Source organism: Natator depressus, chromosome 15 (genome assembly GCF_965152275.1).
Source record: "Natator depressus isolate rNatDep1 chromosome 15, rNatDep2.hap1, whole genome shotgun sequence".
Taxonomy (NCBI): domain Eukaryota; kingdom Metazoa; phylum Chordata; order Testudines; family Cheloniidae; genus Natator; species Natator depressus.
In genome coordinates, this window is record NC_134248.1 from 24,301,730 (window position 1) to 24,319,034 (window position 17,305).

The 17,305-nt window shown below is 47.4% G+C and overlaps 1 long non-coding RNA gene across 1 annotated transcript; it reads left to right on the forward strand.

The window, feature by feature from the left end:
• Nucleotides 1-259: 259 nt before the first annotated feature.
• Nucleotides 260-7,583, forward strand: LOC141999633 (uncharacterized). The gene is made up of 3 exons (XR_012642037.1): nt 260-388; nt 2,378-2,590; nt 4,427-7,583. It is a non-coding gene; the product is annotated as an uncharacterized LOC141999633 (long non-coding RNA).
• Nucleotides 7,584-17,305: the final 9,722 nt, after the last annotated feature.

Consider the following 17,305-nt stretch of genomic DNA (forward strand, 5'->3'; position numbering starts at 1 on the left):
AAAGGAGTACTTGTGGCACCTTAGAGACTAACCAATTTATTTGAGCATGAGCTTTCGTGAGCTACAGCTCACTTCATCGGATGCATACTGTGGAAAACTTTCTCTCATGAGAGTTTCCACTTGGGGGGGAAGTTTGTTCCCATGAGGAATTAACAGGAACAGTCTGCTCCCTCCCTCCCCCGAAGCAGCCAATCAGGAACCAGTCCTGCTCCTGCTGGCAGTTACCCAGAGGTTCGGCTTTAAGGCTCCCAAGCTGTGCCGTGATAGCGGGCACGTAACTGTAGCGGGCAGAGTTTCTCCTTACTGAATCAGTTCGCTCACTTCCATTTCATCCATGGACTCCAGGCTGCGGCCTGCAGGACTTCCCAGCAAATCACCAGCACCCATGGTGAGCAGGGCACCTGCCAAAAGAAATTAAGTGGGTGTGGTGTGGGGAGGGGGGGCGCCAATGGGAGGGACAAAGCTCTGATCACAGCAGCTTGCAGAGGGCAGGGTGAATAGAGGGGTCCTGCTCCTATTTACCCTACCTTTATCTCTCAGCTGTCCTTGAGCAATGTGTCTTCCACAGCAATCTGTGGAATTTCCCCTCCCCTCCAGCCATCTAGCTCAGAGCCATCAGCCTTGCTCATTGAAAACTGCACTGGGCAAATCCTAGAGAATATGCTTTAGGGAAGAGTCGTTTTATGGCATTAGGGGGCCAGACGCCCCCTTACCTCCTTCCCAGCCCTGGCTTCCGCAGCAGAACTCTGTGAACCCATTTAAGCCACGGCGAATTTATCCGGCCATCCAAAAGATGGTTTAGTTTATTCCTCCGCTTCTGCAGAGTAACACAGTAGGTTTAGCCAACAGCCGAGTTCAAGCTTGCTATAAATAGTTCCCAAGCTTGTCCGGGGAGTTACCCATTTATAACCGTTCTCTTCCTCGTCGACAGCCTTTTTCACATTTGTCAGCAGCAGAAGCGCTGTGCGGGCCATCCCTGCAGAGTTTCATTTCCAAGCCCCCTGAGCATCTGATGAAGCATAACTGACGTTCCCAGTCCGGAAGGGAGGCCTCCTGCCACAGTCTGTCTGTATTTACAGTTTGTGTCTGTAACTTAATAGTTCTGCTTGTGGCCTGTCCAGATACCAAAGTTTCAAGTGCTTCTCACGTCCTTGGATGTACACGCTGTACTTGTTACATTCTACATGGCTGCATGTACAGCACCGTGCGCGGAAAAATGTCCCGCAGCAATGTGGGAGGGGTCTAAGGGTTTTTTTTAAAATGAGGTTTGTAAAATTTGAGCTGCTTCAAACTCTAGGAGCATTTCCCAAACAGGAATTAACCCTCACAATTCCCTTTCAGGGTAGACCTAGGACCTATAGGTGTTTCTTCCTCTCCCTCCTCCGCAGCCACAATAATACAGCACATTTTTAAAATGATGAAATGCAGCCACTTCTGGGGGAGAACATAGCAGCTGTTCAATGGTGCACAGCAAAACTACTCAAGAGTTTAGAGCAGGAAGTGAAGAATAATGCTGTACCTATTTGAAGGGGGAGTTTAGATAGACTGCATGTAATTACAGCCACATGGGATTTGGCCAGGACAGTGCCTAAACTTGTCAGCTTTTAAATGACTTGCTATGAATTAATCACTGGGCTGTATTCACTGAAAATGTGCCCATCACTGTGGGCTCTGGATACTTACAAAGAATAAGACTCTGAAAAAGAAATGTCTTTTTCTTTCCATTTTTTTGTAAATAAATATCAGGTTGCTCTCCCATGGGCACTGTAAGCCACTGGAAAAAGTGACTCCCCTCCCCCCCCCCCCCCCCCCAAAAAAAAAAAAGCCTCATCCAACATTATCAATTTGCGATTTTATCTTTTGTGAATGATTTGGAGTTCTCACCATGAAAGTATTATAAGAATTTCCTTGGCCTTCTCCAACTCAGATTTTTATCAGAGGTGCTGATGACACTTCTTCCGCAAAAGATGTGAATTCACCCAGGGATTTCAGTCATGTGTGGTGGTGGTCTTACTGTAGGCTTTGTGTGTTCACGTGGCTAATCTGCTTTGCAGGGTTTCTTTCCTGGTTCCTGCCTCTGGATCAATAGTTCCTACCTTCTCATGTGTGCAAAGGGCTTTCCCCCACCAGTCTCCATCATAATCCTCTGTCTGTGACCCACTCTGCGCAGTGACGTATTATTTCGGCACAGAGGATTAAGATCCCTCTTCTCCTTGACAAGTAGGAAGGCTTCTGTGAACCAAAAAATGATTGCCTCTAATTGGACATGCTTCGACAGAGAAACAATTGGCCGGAGCACGGGAAAGCTGAAGGGACTAATGTTAGAATGGGGTCTTTTCAAGTTGGATGAGCATAAAAGTTGATCTTTTTCCCACAGGGGATGTGGCAGTGAAGAAAAGAACTGGAAAGAAACCACACTGTGCTCCAGTAACACTAGCTGCTTGGTGGGACCTGCTGTCTCTCCAAGCCAGTGAGCTCCATGTCCAGGCAGGAATGTTTGTGTGCAAGCCACCCGCTCTTGGGAAAGCCTCCTGCTGCACCCCGAGGCGCAAAGGGCAGAGTTAAGAAGGAAGCCACAGCCCCATCTAATGTGAGTTTTCCTTGCTTTGATGGATTTAATCAGACTTGCCAAGTTACTGGAATGTTGTTTGTGGTTTAAACCTTTTTATTTTAAAAAGTGTAGCATAAAGAGAGAACTTCCGCAGCTGGTAGAACATCTGTGAAGTGTTTCCCCAGAGGGAGAGCGGAAAAGTTAGGATAAAATAGGGCCCAAACAGTGACTGGAGTCCTTTTTTCTCTGGTTCACATAGTTTAGATAACTCTCCCAAGCCCCTAATTCCTTCTGGGAGACACGATGGAATGATAAACGGGCCTGATCCGCCTCTTAGTTGAAAGCAATATGGCTCTTCAATGGGAGACCGATTTAGATGCTAAGAGAAGCTGTTCTAGTTTTGGTTATGTCAGAAATGCTGCAAGAAATGCATTCTTAAGAAACTTACTGAGTCAAATTAGAGATGGGCCTAGAATGGAGCTGCAGATCCAAACCCCCTTGTAGGATGGCTCTGAAGGGGAACACCAGGTATGAACAGGGGTGCTGGGACAATTTGTAAAGTGGGGGTGCAGAGAGCCATTGAACCAAACTGTAAACCCTGTCTATGATGGGAACTACTTTAAACAGGGGATGCAGCAGCACCCCTAGTTCCGGCACCTGTGGGTGTGAACCCCCTTCAGGCTATGGGCAAGCTCAGATTCAAGTCTCAATTCTGTGGCTAAGGCCCACCTCTAGTCTGAACCAGAACTTCTATTGCTGTGTGTCTAGGGCCTGCAAACTCATTGCTAAGTTCCAAGTGTGAGTAAAGGGTGACATCCCATTGGGTGGCTGTGCAACACTGCTGTTTGGGGTCCTTCTGCATGTCTGTGTGGCCAGATTGCTCACACCCAAACCCTAGCTGTACAAAATGTATCCTGAAAATGCTCTCCTGGTGGAGTTGGCAATGCCAAATGGAGCCAGAACTTCAGTGGGAGCAGGAGCAGACCTGTGGAAGTGGGTATGAAGTCTCTGATGTAAGTGACAAAATACCTATGCTGCTATCTGTGGTCTGACAACTAATTCAGTCCATACAATGGCTTATATCTTTAGGAGCCCAGGGTGAGTGGATGGGTTAGTTGCCTTTGGGGTGCTAAAGGCCACATCTTCAGTTAGCATCAGCCAAGCAGCTTTTGCCAACATCTCATGATGCCCAAGGAACACTTTACAGTACCCATCTTTGCAAAACGCATCATTGTCTACACAGCATTAGTCTTAAATCAAAACTGAAAAGGAACACAGATGGAAAGTAACTCTACCGCGGATGATCTCTGGGACATGGTTGTAGCTCCAGACTGGAACAGCTGTGGTGCAAGTTGAATATTTAAAAGTACAGTTATCGGGGGAATTGCTGGGTGGCGCTGTCGTGCACAGTCTCACTCATCTTTTTTCATATCCTGCAAGTAGTGCGCAGTCTTTGAAGAAATGCTGTATTGTTGGTTTGAGGGTGGATTTGTCCTTTTGTGGTGGATGGTGTCGATTCTTTATAGGGAGCTCTAGCAAACAGCAAGAGTTCGCTCTGCTTATTATCTCTCCTAGAAGCAATTCTTGGTGCGGAGGTGCTTCCTGGGGACTGGACACTGGTGGGTTTGGGCTGCAAACCCTGCAAGTGAGGACTGGTGCTGTGCCATTTGTGACCACCTCAGTTCAAGGACTAGTGTCCACACACACACACACACAACTCTGACATTACATCAATGATTTCTCCTCCAACAGGGAAATGACCTGCAAGGTCCCAAAATCTTCCAACACTGGGTGATAATATTCTATTCTTCATATGAGGACTGGGGGAACTCCCACTTCACTACGTTATTCTTACGATAATCTCCTTTCATGCAGGTCACCAGCTTCCTTTATCTTTACAGTCAGACTGGCAAAGTAAAGAAAAGCACTTGATACAAGATGTTTAAATACCTCTCCTCTCCCTCCCCTGCCTCCTCGAGGTCTCCATTGATGACGTCAATTTTCATTGTCCAACTGAGCTGATAATGCAGAGGAAGGAAAAGGGATGAACTGTAACCTGTAGTTTGTTTGTTTGGAAACTTTATTAACAATCCACACATGGTTTAAGACCAAAACAGTCTTTTATTGAGAGTGGGGGAGTGAAAATGAACCAATCTATGCAACCCTGCTAGCTCACGCCCATTTACAAATCTGCTCTGAGCACTTTTGATCCAAATGCATTGCTCATGTATGGACTCTGCTCCTGCAAGCTCTTGCACAGAGCACGCAAGGCTGTGGTTGCTGTGGAGGCTATTCCTGGGGGCACAGATAAGATCCAGCCAAAAATGTAGCAGTAATACATAGCGTGATGTTGGTGCTCCTATGTGTAACGTATCACCCTTAATCTCGAATCTCATTGAACCAGCAGGGGAGCATATCCTTCTCTTTTTAATCTTGTGTTCCAATTTTTTTCCCGCCCAAATGTTAGACAGCCAGATCTGTCTGGGGGTTGATTCCCTCTTGCCCTGCCCCTACATCCTTTTTGCTTCCTACTTAAATTCAGCTGAACTCTGCTGAATAGAGCATGTTTTTTATTTTAATGGCCAGGTTATAAACCCCTTGGGAAAAGATGAAGTTGTCCGTTAACTGCTAACAGGCCACTACCTAAAGCAGTCTTACGGGGCCTTATTTTTGTGCTGCTCTGTTTATATGGTTGGCTTTGATACCTACCTAGCTTTTAAGGGTTGCCCTGGTGTGTTCCTGTTTGGGATAACCTAGCAGTTAACAGATTATTGGTGAAACAACCTCTGACCATGTTCTCAATTCAGCAACAACAAATTCATTCTCTGCCCCTTGTTTAAAAAAAAAAAAAAAAAAAAGTGTGAGTGTGAAGCATTGTTGGAACACGACAGCAATAGATTACAATGAGATTAGAGCAAATCCCTGCTGAACATCCCTGAAGGCAGCGGCTGCTACCATGTTAGTTAATCTTGTGGCCTTTATAGGGAGAAACCTTATTGGCCTGGCTGTTGAGACTTCATCTACTTTGTGGAGCCAATGGGGTTATGAGGCTGCATAACTAGCTGCTTCTTTAGGCCCATGAATACGGATTTAGGACCAGAATTGCCAAAAGTTGTTCATGATTTTTGGGTGCTCAACTTTGAGGTGCCTTTTAAAGGGGCTTGGCTGTTTCAGAGGGTGAGTGCTCGGCACTTATGGAATATCAGGCCCCTTTAAGGTGTCCTAAGTTGGCCAGACAGTTACTTGGCTAATGCCTCGGCTGTTTGTAAACATTGTCCTCCATCCTCTTCCCTGTGAGATTATGCAGCCTCGCCGACTGCAGTATTTGTGAACGCATCCAGAAATGAGCATGGCCGCTCTCTCAGGTAGGGGAGCACCCAGGCTCATTGGGACCTGGGGGAGCTGATCTCTTGTGAGGAGCTCTTCCAAGATCCAAAGCCTGTCTTCCTGTGCAGCGAAAGCCTCTCGTGGCAAGGTTGGAAAGAGGAGGCGCCATGCATGGCAGTGGAAGCTGGATTGAGCTGAGCAGAAGACTGCAGTGCCAGCTCCTGTGCTTGCTTTGAGTTGATCGTCTGTAGGGCTTGCTCACTGTCTGAACCAACAGACACACATTCCGAAGGGAAAAGTGGAAACCCCTCGAGTCAGACAAATAACAAAGGCCCACGTGCTCCTGTACGGCGCTGAAGTGGAGGGGAACAAATCCAATAATGGCCAAACTCCATGACTCCTTGAGAGCTAGGGATCTTCTCTCCATCCCCCCACATCACCAGTCAGGAGGGCCACCGTGGGTTCTGTCACCGTGTAGGTGACAGAAGCTGGAGCTCCTATCTGACATCAAGGAAAATGGTGGTAGTTTCTCCATCTCTGGAAGGCTTCAGATCAAGCCTGGATGCCTTTCTGGAAGAGATGCTTTAGACACATCCAATTGTTGGGCTCCGTACTGGAGTAACTGGATAAAATTATGTGGTCGGTGATATGCAGGTCCGTCTAGATGATGTAACGTTCCCTTCTGGCCTTAAACTCTATGAATCTCTCTAGGTATCTCTGTAGCCCAATCACAATGAGACTCCAAGCCCACAAATATCAGGCAGCTGCACAGAGGACCCGTGCTGTGAGCTTCCATGTAGCCTGTCATCCTCTGCCATGGAAACCTGTCAGGTCCATAGCTATGAACCAGCTGCACCTTGTGCCCCCACAGATGGGAATCCTAGAGCACATTGTCCCAGCTGGACAAGCCCCCAGGGATTTGTAGGTGGTGTAAGTGCTGTGTATTGTTAGCTTCTAGCACTTGGCATCCCAGCACAATAAACCAAAGGGACAAAGTCATTAAAAAGTGTAACAAGTTTACCTCCCTTTTGTTGTGTATTAAATAGAACAAATTCTCCCATTCAGGAAAAAAAAAGGCACGTTCCCATGGTAAATATCTGGTGTGGGTAGGGTGCTGCACTGTTGGCCTCCATGGGACAGAGGAGCGTTACTTGCAACCCATGAAATGGGGCTTGAAGTGAGGGGAACTGTCCCATGACAGCCCCGCACACAAGAGAAGCCGGGAGCCGATTTAGCACGAGGAGGGGGACGCGCAGGCCATCGTGCCTACTGATACATGCTAGGTGGAAGCTAGGGGACATGGTCCAGGCCCCAGCTGGCTAGCACGTAGACAGTATGTGCTAGCCAGGGGTTCCAGCTGTTCCTCTGAGCCCACCCCATGTGCTCTCTGCCCTGCCCTGAGTCATCCTGCCCTGCTCTGTCCCCAGCTCATTGAACCCTCATATGGTTTCAACCTCTATGCTTCCTCCTCACTCCTCCATGCTCCTACCCAGGGCAGGATATTACGCCAGCTATTTACTAGGGGCATCTGTCGTTGCCCAGAGTTTCTAACCCATCCAGGGCTGGCTGCCTTCTCCTAGCAGGCATAATGGCTGTTACACCTGAGTAAATAAAGAGCAAAGAGAGGAACGTGCTGATCAAGAGATTTGCCGGAGACGCCATGAGCAGATTTATGAGTTCGGAACATAGGGTCTTTTATGTTTGGGTTGCAGGTAACCAGCCTGTTAAGAGAAACAAACAAAAATATCCTCTAAAGTTTAGCAGAAAACCAAGGGTTTATTCTGCAGGCAACACTGAGGGCTTGTTGTCTGGCTGAGAGACCCACTAAGTTATCCAGCTTCGTAGACAATATAATTAACCCTGGGACTGAGCCCCTACAGATACAGTAACTATGTGTGCAGCATACATAAAATGTCTGACAACTGGTGGTGTGTGTGGTATATTGAAAACGGTGTTAATTAAAATTGTGATCTATCACTTTAAATTCTCAGAGGTTTTCCTGGTCCTGCTCGCAGTTATGGGGCTCTGTAGGGAAGTGTCACATGCCAGTACTATCTGTGACACTTTGCAGCCAACTAGGCTAGAGTGAGGTGGAGTGAGCTGTGCCTCTCTGTTAGGGAGCAGCCTGTTTTGTGGTCTCTGTTTTGGGGATTCTTGTATCTTATCATTCTACATTCTAAGAAATAAAGTACTGTTACACTGCAGCCTTCCAGTTGTTATTTAACTTAACAATATAGGGGCTCTTGAGTGTTTTTTTGCAGCGACACTGTGTGACATGAGTGCTTCTTAAGATCAGACCCATGATGGGATTAAGACTGTCCCCTTTTGTATTAAAGCAGAAACTTGACCTAAAAGAACTCAGTCAAGGAACCTTTTGCATTTTCTCTGGGATAGGAGGCGGGAGAGCTCTTCCCCCTGAGGTGACTTGCAGACTGGCCTTCTTTAGGAAACAGGTTTAAAATTTTGGGCCTCACTTGACTAGCATGGACAGTAACCCCATTCATTTCCCTTTAAAAATGTACACCTGTGCGGATCAACCCAGTCCCATGTACGGTGGGGGGGCTGTAGCAGGAGCTCAGGTATGTTTGGTAGCAGGGGTGTAGAAGCGTGTTCTGGCCAGGGAGCCCAGCACCTCTCCTCCCTGATGCTCTGGGCAGGCACAGATGAAACACTGGAGCAGGGAAGTCAGGGGAGCTTAGGAGCATTTCTCTGCTGGAGTTTTGGCATGTGTATACAAGCTGGCTGGAAATTTTGCCTGAAATTTGGCTTCTACACAAATATATACGGTAAATGAACCTAGCTTCTCCATCCATGGAACATTTCTCTACCAGGGGTCCAAGCTCAGAGAGCCAGTGAGCTTCTCCTGAACAGGCCTCCCTGACTAGAAGGGCCACAAAAGTGGATGCACTTGCATGTAGGGGAGCTTTCATCAAGGCAGGGATGCTTGAACAATTTGCATAGTGGGGGTGCTGAGAGCCATTGAACCAAACCGTAAACCATGTATATGATAGAAACCACTTCTAGCCAGAGGGGTGTGGCAGCACCCCCTGCACCCCGAGTTCTAGCCCTTCGGTGCTGCGGGCAAGTGTGCCAATGCCACGTCTGCTCCTCTGCTTCCTCCCCCCATGCCTGGTCCTGGGGCTGGGGGAGCTCTGCTACACAACACTGGTGTAGGAGCCAGACAGACCACAAATCAGCACAGCAATTAGAAGTACCCAGCAGCAGCTGGGTTTTGGCCAGCCCTGAGAATTGGGGTGCTCTCCCTGGCACTTATTCTCCCTCAGCCAGCATGTGTTCCACAAAGTACACAGATTGATGCGTGAACCATCAGGTCAAGGGAAATCCAATCCTCCCCTTAGGAATAGATGCATTTACCAAGCTGCTTTGGGTAACTGTCTCACAAGAAGGGAAGACTGTTTTGAATTTGAAAGGTAATAAACAACAAATGAGTGAAAAAACCCCTGCCCCATTGTTTATCATTTCTCTTGCTTTGCTGCTTTAGAATTTTCCAGCCTCCTTTTTTTTTTTTTCTTCCCCTGCTAGGTGGGCCCCAGACAATCCACAGAACGCTCACCCCAGACTTGATGCCGAACTGGAGCACTGAAAATGTGATTGCAGCGCAGGGGGGTGGGGGGGACCTCTCTTATTTTGATAAAACCTTTGGCTTTCTGATATGAAACAAAAGGCAAACAGCTGTGATATGACAGTGCTAAACAGGTTGAAATGTTGGCCACCCCAAGCCAAATATGTCTTTTAATGTTAACCACTGTGTTCCCACCAATTTCCAGTCATCTTTGAAATAAGAGCCCAGAGATCTTAATGGGCACCGGCTGTGCAGTGGGGAAATATGATGACTGCGTTACCCACAATGCTTCTGTGAAAGACAAACTACATATTTCTGCCTGCAAGGCCTTTTGGCATCAAAAGGGAGTTATGCAGCAAACCCAAGTCAAGGGAAACTTAAAAAGCATATTCAAAGGGTTATTATGACTGAAGCCATATAGCTGGCTCAAGATGCTGCTTTGCTAATTATTTCAATTGTTTTAGGATTCTACAGAACACAAACCTTGAAAGTAGTATTTGTTTTGTGTGCTCAGCAATGCCAAGAGGCTCTTCCATCTCCCATAGTTTGGTGGAGGAAAGATTCTGGCTCAGGAATATGAGGACGAGGGGGGAATTTATAATGTTTAGATCCAGATCCAAACTGCCCCTAAGTCCAGAGAGGTTTAGAAGCGGATTTTTGGCTCAATCAGGTATTGAGAAAGGGGGCCATCTGCAAAGTCCAGATCTGGATTAATATCAGGATCTAAAATATGCAAGTGTTTGGATCCAGGATTTTGGTTTGGGGGCCAATCATCTATTTTTTTTAGCCTACTTCTAGATTAATGCCATAGTTCTCGCTGATGAAAACTAACCATAAAGCACAAAAGCTGCTCCATCCATCCCAGCTGATGTGACATATTGCTGGGGAGGAGTGATCCTGAAGGCCTTCATTAATGGCATGAGGCAATGTGGTGGGTACTCCATGTAAGTGGATTGTTAAGTAATAACACTTCTGGAGCACCCCTTTATCGCAAAATATCTTACAAAAATTTCAGTGGTTCAAACCTCTCAAAACCCCAGTGAGGGAAAAAAACCCACTGAACAGATTAGCAACCGCAGGCCAGATGTACACTAGAAAAGCTTTGGAGATGCAGCTTTTGCCACGATAGCTGTTATCCGTTTGAGAAGCAAAATAAGTTATACCGGCAAGAGTGTCTAACCGTGTCTACGTTAGGGCTTTTGCTGATACACAGATGTCACAAAAAATCACATCCCAAACCAACAGTGCTACCCCAGCAGGAGTTCCTAGTATAGGCCTGACCTTAGTCACAGAGAGGTCAAGTGAATTCTGTGAAGTCACAGAAGCCAGCTCTACACTGCAGACATCTGCTGGAGTAGCTATGTGCATCTGGCAGTGAAAAGACCTCATTGCTGACTGACATAGCTGTGCTGGCCAAAGCCCCTAACTGGGTAGACACAGTTATACTGACAAGACTCGTGCACTTCTGCCAGTAGAGCTTGTTTCCCTTTCGGGGCAGGAGAAAGCTGCACTAGCAAAAGCAAGGCTTTATTGGTATATGCTGCATCCACATCAGGAGTACTCTGCTGGTACCGTCCGTTGGTAAAGCCATACTGGCCAAGTGTAGACGTGGCTATAGCCTGTCAGTGGCAGATCTGGGAATAGAACCCAGGAGACCTGGCTCTCCATTCCCTGTTCTCCCATTAATTGGCCCTTGGAGGCCAGTGTTGTTCTCCTGACCAGAAATGAATACATTGTACCATACAGCAAGAAAGTGGAGTTTGATCAGGGCCATACTAAACAAAGCCTTTTGATAGCAAGGGAATGCTGTCTGATGACTTCAATGGGTTTTAGATCAGGCCCCAAAAGCTGCGGGTTTCCTCTTACCCATCCACCGTGCTCTGAGAGAGTTTGCTGACCAACTCTCCACCCCGGACCCCCAAAGCTGAAGTGTTGGGCAGGGTTCAGTTAATTTAAAGGCTAAATATCCCTCCCCTCAGATGAATGAGAACTGGCATGTCTGAATGCTAAGCCATTGCTGGCCACACACTGTTGGCAAGGCCCCTAAAAGTGCTGAAATCCTACAGTAGCCTTCAGCCATTAACATGCCCAGTGTTATCCAGCCCTCTGAAATGTCACGTTATCTGTTAACGCTTGCTAGTAACCCGGTATTTTTAAAAGTGGACACCTGTCCTCAAGCCTGGAGCTGTTCTGCTCCTGGGATGCAGCAGGGTTGTGAGCGCTCAGAGGAGCATGTCTCCTATTTCTTCAGGCTGTAGCTCCCCCACACTCTGCTGCTATGAACATAGAATGTTACTGATGTGCTTTATTCTCTCTGACGATGCTCGTTTAGGAGATGCAGCATGGACAGAGCACTGTACTGGGAGATGTGGGCCCTATTCCCAGCTCTGCCACTGGCCTGCTGGGTGATCTAGGGCAAGTCACATCCCCTCTCTGTGCCTCAGTTTCCCCTCCCTTTGTTTAGACTGTCAGCTCTTCAGGGCAGGGACAGTCTCTGGCTGTGTGTGTACAGTGCCCAGCACAATGGGGCCCTGAGTTTGGCTGGGGCCTCATGCTCTAGCCTGATAATGACATTCCATTGTTAACGCCCCTTATTGTCACATGTTGGCTTAAACTTCGTTCCAAGCTCATTGATGGTAAAATGGCTGTTTAGCACGTCCCCGTATAGCAGTTCCTCTAGAGACCGCTCTTCTTAGCTTTCCTCCCGTCTCCGCTCTTATTGCAAAACCCCCTGCATCAATTGCCCCAAACATTGCGGAATTGTTACTATAAACCATTGTGTATTGGACCATTACACTAGTGTTACCAAATAGCATCTCCAAATGTCCTGCTCTGCTCTGCCCTATTGCAGGAGATCGTCTCCATCAACCAACCAGTTCTCATCAGGTGGCTTGAGACAGGCCTCTCTTGTATTTACATCTACCATGCTATCCAGATGTGTATGATGGCAAATCCCCGACTTCTAATGGCTCCATTTAGTCCCAGGATCTCAAAGCACTTTGCTCATTCTTCGCAATCTCCCCAGGATGAGGCTGGTTAGTGTCATTGGCCACAGATTACAGAAGGGGAAATTGAGGCACAAAGAGGTTAAGGGATTTGCACAAAGTGACCCAGGACGTTTGTAGCCAAGCCTGGTACAGAAGCCTGATCATCTGCCGCTTGGCTCTGTGCTGGTTATCCTTCCTCCTGCGAAACAGTGTGAGCTCTAAGCTGGAGGTGTGTAGGTTAGCTGCTGAAACACGGGGCAGGTGTTGGTATCTGCAAAAGTCCCAGTGACAGGCATGGGAGTGAAGGAGATGGGCGGAACCGCCGGAGTCCAGAAGTTGGGGTACGTGGAGATCCAGGGCTCTGACTCTGACTCCGTTCCGCATTCGCCATGGCAGCAGCTCACCTGCAAAATCCTCTTGCTGGGTTTTTTAATCATCTTTTTATAGGGTGCATTGATGCTAAAAAGCCTGTCTTAAACATGGAAGGGCATTGTCTCGTTTCTGCTGGCTGAACAGGTCCAGTTAAAGTGGAGCCAGCGTGAAATGTGTCCTACTGCCAGCCCACCAATGGGCGGTGGGAGAACAGTGCTCATTTCTGTTCAGACGGAGGGGTTTGAGAAGTTGGGCACAGAGCTGGAGCCAACACAAACAGGGGCCTGTTTTTGGTTTGCCATCTGACCCCTCCCAGCTCAGAGCACCCCGTCTGCAATCTCAGCCTAAATTAAACCTACATGCCATTAGCAGGATTGTTTCTTGTCCCCACGATTAAAGCTTTTCCATGTATGTAGCCGGGGATTTATGATGTACCTTTAAATGTCTGCAATTGTGGCAACATGATAGTGCTGAGGTCTCCTTAAAGCATGGAGCGTGCATGGCCCTTACACCCTGGGCTGTATGGACCCAGCAGTACAATCAAAGGGGAAATGCCCGGTCCGTGACAAACTCCCTGCACTGTGCTGTTTTGGTTGCTGTCCTTTAGCAGAACAAAGATCTCAGTGTGCATTTTGTTTCCTTCGTCCTGTTAAATTCTTGGCTACGCTAGTCTTCAGTCCACTTCTTTTGTGTAGCCGATTCACTTGGTAGAAATAGCTTTGGAAACAAAGCAGCATTAAGTAGCTGGGAAGAAACACTGCTGTCCAATTTGCACTCTGATCACTTTCTTTTGAATCTGAAAGAAGACAAAGACTTCATGTTCCAGGGCCCGTCAACTCTTTCTTTGAAAAATAGCTGCTTTCCCTCTGTAGTTTAAAAAGCGAAGGGTCGTTTTATAAGAAGGCACTCTGAAATCTGAAATTAATTACTGCTAATTAGTCTAATGCTGCCTTCGGCCAAAAGTTTGCTGGGAGGGCCAAGAAAGAGCAGTGCGCCTCCTGATTGCAAATGTGAAAATGCGTAAGTTGTTGCTGTCACTTTCAGTGCGGTGTCATCAGCTAGATAGTGTCTCAGACTGGAAACTTAGAACCCCATCCACACCCAGACTCAGTGTACCCTGATATGTCCCTCCTGGGCCATCCGGTGCATCACATCTCCTAGTCTGGGGGTGGAGCTGTCTTTTTGTGTGTCTCATACGGGACTGATCATATCAACCGTGCTTAACTAAGAAGAGTAACATAATGTATTGTTTATCTGTATTGCAGTAGCGGCTAGAGGCCCCAATCATGGATCCGCGGCCTGCTGTACAAAAACATAATGAAAAGATAGTCTTACCCCAAAGAGCTTATTATCTAAAAATGAAAGCGTCCCCTCTGCTTGGACTCAGATGCTCTGTCCTGGAAGTTTAAAAAGTGGCTTAGTTGAAATAAATGAGTGATTTTTATTTATTTATATATTTTAACAAACCCAGCCCAAGAACGCTCGGAGCTGCTGGAGTGTCCCGGGAACATCACTAATGAGCCTGAGTCTGTTAGCATACTTCTGTGTCTCGTACTGTGCTCCCCAGCCATCCCCACTGTATGCCAGCTGCCGCTCCCATGGGAAATGACACAGACTCCAAATAAAAGCTCTGGAGAGTTGAACGATCTCCAGCTCATTAATGTAGAAGTAACTCCAAACATAATTTCAGCTGCGTCCTGCCCTTGTTTGTTTGTCTGCAGGGTTATGTCCCCTTCTGCCAGGAGTTCTCTGGGTGGGTGTGGTGTGTTCATGACAGGGCAGGTCTGTCCACTGGGGTGAACACTTCACACACCAAGCCAGACGTTCAGGGTGTGAAATAAACAGCCCAGAGAGATTCTGGAAATTCTGTTTTCATTCCAGGACACGTAAGAGGCAATTCTGGTTCAAGTAAGAGCCTCACACCCTGCTAGTCACCTAGCTTAAATTTTTGCAACTTACTTGGTAAGCCTCAGACTTTATTTTGTCCGTTAGATCTATGATCCTTTGCACCAAGAAACACCCCAGCCATCCAGCCCCTCTGAATGCAAAACTCTCCTTTAATTTCAAAGACAGTAGAAGATGCCAGGCTTTGAGCCCCTGCACAGAGATGCAGGGCTGTTTTGCAGACTTGCCCTGGCAACCAGACCTGTCTCATTAGCTTCCACTTGGGAGTGTAAAAAGAAAATGCCTAGTTTTCAAAACTGTTCACTAATCTTGGGTGCCTCCATTTCCAAAGTTTCAGCTTGAGGCCTCGAGGGCCTGATTTCCAGAGGTGCTGAGCACTGGTCTGCAGATCCATTGGTTAGTCCCACTTGCCAAGGGGAGCAGTGGCTGCTGCATCCTCAGAGAGCTTGATGGGCTCCCAGAATACACTGCTCCCGGCTCAGCTACTCCTCTTGATTGCCGGGGGGAGGAGGATTGCAGAGATGTGTTGAGGGCGAGCACGGGATCAGAGCGGAAGGCTGTTCTGCAGCCCTGAGAAAGCTGTGCTTCATCCAAGCTTTTAGCTGAATGGTTCCCACTGAAGTAGCTGGGAAGCTGTAGCAGATACACTAACCTCTGTGTGATCCAGCCACCACTGGAGAGGGGCAGAGAGCCACGCTCTACACTAGAACTGCCAAACACACTCTTTGATTTGTGTCAAACCCACGAATAATGTGTTTTCCCCTCCCCCGACATCGGTAGCAGACTGGAAATAGGGGGTGGGGAGAGGGATGTGGGTTAAAAACAAATTTTCACAAAAATCTGTGACTAAAGGAATTTTTCATTTAAAGAAACCTGTGGAATGAGAGGGTTGGGTTTGTTTTTTTTTTTGGTTGGTTGGTTTGGTTGGGTTTTTTTTTCAAAATCAAACAAAAAACCTCCTTTGACCAGCTGCTGTTAGCAGCACTAGCTGGGCTGCACGAGTAATGTGAAATGGGGACAAATTGAAGTCGTGTAGGCGAGATTGATGACGCTGGTAGAGAAGGTAGGCAATTGCCAATCCCAAAATGTTCAGTGGTTGACAGCTGTGGTGAGCAGGGGCTTTGGAAATGCTTATAGACTTGTGTTAATTTCATCTCTGTCCAAAATTGGTAGAACAACAATGGGCCTGGCCTGGCCTGTTCTTAGAGTTCAGTGGGAGTTACAGGCACTGAGTATCCGTGAAGATTGGGCATGTTTAATGCTCACTAAATAGAAGAAGACGAATTTGAATGCGGGGAGGGGGAGAATTTCAAAAGTAAAAGAAATAAAAGTTCTGTACAGCACATTTGGTGTCTAGTCGTCTGCCTTGACGCATGGTTGCAGCGGTTCGACTGGATTCAACAGGTTTAGATTCATGCCATGTATTTTCAGTAAGAAACGGGGGCAGTTTTATATCGTCTCTCCCACGCACGTTTGTGCGTTGATGTGGAATATATTTGATCAAATATACGACGGCTCTTGGGAAATCCGTTTTTCTATGTAAGTGGCACTTCTTGCAGCTGATAACTGCAGTGCTGCGACTAGTCTGGAACACATTCCAGTTTGATGCGTATGTGGTACAATGAAAGGTGGCTTATTACTTAAAGAGCCACTCCCCTAGCATTCAGGAGAATGCAGCCACAACCTGCAGCATTCAGAAGAATGTAATGGTAGGATTAATCCTGGTTTGCGTTCGTTCCCGTCACCCTTAGGCTACAGGCGAGAATAAAAGAGATGCTTATCTTCAAATGGAACATTTTAATTAGAAACAAACCCTGCTGTATTGTAAATAGTAAACTTCCGATTTGACAATAGGAGAAGAGTCTGAAAAGTGCAGATCATTCGCGGATCTGCTGTTTGCTGGGGACAATACAGGTCAACAGGTACTGTGTGTTGGTACCACACCCGCACATCATTAACCGGAACCAGCTGGCTTCCATCAGGCAACAAGGAGACCCGACCCTCTCCTAACAGATAGGTGGGTTTAATGTGACTGGAGTGGCAAGAGGCAGGGGAGGGGAGCTGGAACAGGAGCGGAGGGTTCTCCCCCCTCCCTCATCGGACATTTGAGCTAATTGTGGGATAATCATTCACTGAATTCCTGGGGGACTGCTCAGAGCAGTAGTAGTGGCCTATGGAAACCCCCCCAGAGAGAGCTCACTGGTTCAAACCCAGCCCAACTCAGTGCTGGAAAGTTATTGCTGTCTGATAGATATTTGTTGACTTATGGGGAATGAATTGGAGTCTCAGCTCCATTCTGAATGGAGAGGGGTTCACACCCTCATGTCCCTCACACTGACGGAAGCCATTATTGGCCATATGAGCAGAGAAGCCCAGGGCCAAACAGGTCCGGCGATCACCCCACACTCCGAGGTGATCTGTCCTCCTCTGGTTGAGCCACAGTGATTCCTGGTTCCCCATGCTCTGCCTGCTCGGTGGGTGGATGGAGGGAAGTCAGTCCCAGGACCTGCCAACTCGGCACCCCTCCCATGGAGAGGAGAGAAGCTTAAGCTAAGTTCTGGAGCCTGCCCATTGGTTCTA